Raw genomic sequence first — 2968 nt, 5'->3', positions numbered from 1 at the left:
CCAGTGGAGTTGTTTTGGGCTGCCCCGTCAAAGAAAGCCCAAGGGATGCCTTCTCTAATAAGGATTTCCTTCCGCTGGTTCATGGTTGAAGGGCCTTCCGGCTCAGGAATGCTGGCAAGAATGGCTGAACTTTGTATTGCAATTACTTCCGCTGGAGTGGCTTTATCTTTAAAGATGCTTCGATTCCGGGCAATCCAAATGCCCCAGCAAAGAATAGGAGGGAGGTTCCTCAGGTTCTTCTCAGGGTAGTGGGACCACCAATATTCCCAAGCAGAAGAGAGATCTTCCCCTTCCCATCTTACGTTAATGTTCAATAGTTTTTTTGTTTCATCCCAGACTTGTCTTGTAAAGGAGCAGGCCAAAAATAAGTGAGGGATGGATTCAGAGGCTGCAAAACATAAAGGGCATCTACTCGGTCCCTGCTTGAAGCGAGCTTGAAGAATTTCCCAAGAAGGAATCTTGTTTTTTAAGGCACACCAGAGAAAGATTCTGGCTTTTTTGGGGCACTTCAGTTTAAACAAAAGCTTTGCCCACCAAGCAGGAGGATCCCATCCCTTTCTCTTCATCAGGAAGTTATAACCAGCCTTTGGGGAGTAGTGACCTGTCTCAGCATGAGCCCAAACCAGGGAGTCTGGTTTATCCTTTAATCTGACATTTGATCGTTTGAGTTCCTGAATGAAACCCCGCCACTCGATTCTCCAAATGGGATCAATGCCCAGGTCCTCTTCTGATTTCCATGCCTGTCCCCAGATGGAAGATAGCTCCATGTTTGCTATCTGATTTAAACTTTGGATTCCTTTTGCATCTAGATGAGCGAGAAGACCAGGTGATAAGGCAAAAAGGTCGTTGCACCCTACCCACGGATCCTTGCCAATCCGCAGATTTTCTCCATTCCCCACCTGCCATGCTAAACCTTGTTCAATTATTTTAAAAGCCTCTGTAGTGGCCTTCCAAATAACAGAGCAGTTTCTACCTTTTTTGTTTGGACTCCTAATCCAGTCCTCAAGCGGGACTGGATCAATATATTTTCTTTTGACAACTCTAGTCCAAAGGTTCTCCGCATTTATAATTCGCCATCCTGATTTTGCTGCCAAAGATTGACTGAAATCAACGAGATGCTTAACTCCCCAACCTCCCCACTCCTTTGGTCTAGCAATCTTATCCCAAGCTACCCAGGGAAGCACTGAGTCTTCCTTAGATCCAGACCACAGAAATCTGCTACATATCTGCTTGATTTTATGAAGGATCCCTTTGGGAATCCAAGTCAGAGCAGCCCAAAAAACCGGGATGGCCTGAAGAACAGAATTTACCAGAGTCAGTCTTCCAGCCCTTGATAACCACTTGAAGCTCCAATGGGATATCCTTTGTTCAATTTTTGCCACCAACCAATTCCAATCCTGCTTTCGGTATGAAGACGGTTTTAGCCAAAACCCAAGATACTTGAAAGGTCGTTCCATATTGCAGATTTCAAAAGGCAAGTAGGATGTGATCAAAGTCTCCTCTTGCCTGTTGAAGCCTTCCATGATAAAATGAGACTTCCTGGGATTGATTTGAAGCCCTGTAGCTTTCAGAAACAGATCAAGAATGTCTTTAAGCTCTTTTATTTCATTTATATTCCCATTTGTGAATAATAGAATATCATCAACAAATAGGAGATGAGTTATGAAAAGATTTACAGCAACTTCCAAACCTGTGATCAAACCTGATCTCTTGGCTTTTGAAATCAATCTACTGAGTCCTTCAGCAGCCAGGAGGAAGAGTAAAGGAGAAAGAGGGCATCCTTGTCTCAAACCTCGTTGGCTTTTGAAGAATTGGGAGGCAGCCCCATTTATCAAAACAACAAAACTTACATTTGAAATGCACCCCATGATCCAATTTATAAACTCCACCTTAAAACCAAGGTGAGTCAATAATAGTCTGAGATACTGAATTGGAATTTATAGATTCTATTTTTTACATTTCTTGTTGCTATTTTCAACACTTTTAACTTCTGTGAAATATTTGGACAATAATTTATCCAAATTTTATGTTCACGTGCATTGTCCTCTTTATGATTTCTTTCCTCCTTAAATTTATAGCATAAAACATTATTTCTCTACTCTGTAAAATTTCATTTTTACCTCTATAAAATTATCCCATAAGGAAGAAACATATCTTTCTAGCATTGGAAACTCCATCCTCATTTTACCTCATTTTACTAAGTCTCCTCTTACCTCCAATCTTTCACCCGTAAGCTCATTTCAGATAAATACGACTATAAAAATGCTCCATCCATTATTTCCCTTGATACACACTTTATAATATAAAAAATTCCTTGCATACCTCGTAGACCTTCCCGTCTGACATTTATAAAAGTCGAAACGCAACCCCCCACCCCCGCAAACCATTGATTTAATCATTTCACACATCTCGAGGTATTTAGATTATGGTGGTTTAATGTGTGAAGCATGGGGTGGGGACATAGGTTTGATTTGACTTGTGAATTGTTATTATTGGTTGATGTATATAACATGGTAACAAATGTGGTTCCCATACTTTAGAGATTGGGTTGACTCGATATTTTTAAATTAAGTTTAATATTTTAAATAAATAATTTAATATATATATATATATATATATATATATATATATATATATATATATATATATATATATATATATATATATATATATACATATTTATATACATATTTATATATATTTTATAAAATTAAATTTCATTTAAAATAAAAACTATTAAAAATAACTCAAAGACATTTATAAAAACCTTAGAGACAATTCATCCTTTAGCAATGGAAATGGTTAGATGGAATGATATTTAAAGGAAGGTATTTGTCAAGGCAAGGATAAAATTGAAGGAAGGTGGCAAATTTTAAAGAAAAATTGTAACTTTTAAAGGTGTCAGAAAAAGTTACAACACTATCCTCTAAAGGGTCCATGGTTCAAATACACTTGCGCTCAGATAATT

This window comes from Pinus tabuliformis, chromosome 6, assembly GCF_031772625.1.
Source record: "Pinus tabuliformis cultivar Carrire ecotype Pingquan chromosome 6, CPIR1, whole genome shotgun sequence".
NCBI lineage: Eukaryota > Viridiplantae > Streptophyta > Pinopsida > Pinales > Pinaceae > Pinus > Pinus tabuliformis.
The sequence above is the reverse complement of the archived record's forward strand: the minus strand, read 5'-3'. Positions refer to the sequence as shown.